Source organism: Rhagoletis pomonella, unplaced genomic scaffold (assembly GCF_013731165.1).
Source record: "Rhagoletis pomonella isolate Grant_MI unplaced genomic scaffold, Rhpom_1.0 Rhpom_scaffold_00008, whole genome shotgun sequence".
Classification (NCBI taxonomy): domain Eukaryota; kingdom Metazoa; phylum Arthropoda; class Insecta; order Diptera; family Tephritidae; genus Rhagoletis; species Rhagoletis pomonella.
Window position 1 is genome coordinate 32,452,092 of NW_023458562.1, and position 243 is coordinate 32,452,334.

Genomic DNA, 243 nt, shown 5'->3' on the forward strand with positions numbered 1-243 from the left:
GCGGCTTACATGGCGTTATCTATCTGTGGCAAGCAGCATCGCATTTGCTGTTCATATACGCACGTAGGGGAGTATTTGTGTGCGCGCAATTTTTTAGACGAGCGTCTACGTTGTTTATGTTTTAAGCTTTTTTCTGTTTTTTTTTTTGTTTGCATTTATAATTTCGAACCTACGTTGCTTATCTGCCTCTCTGTTGGCTAGTCATTCATTCACTGCTGTTTTTTGCCCTCTTTCCTGATGCGC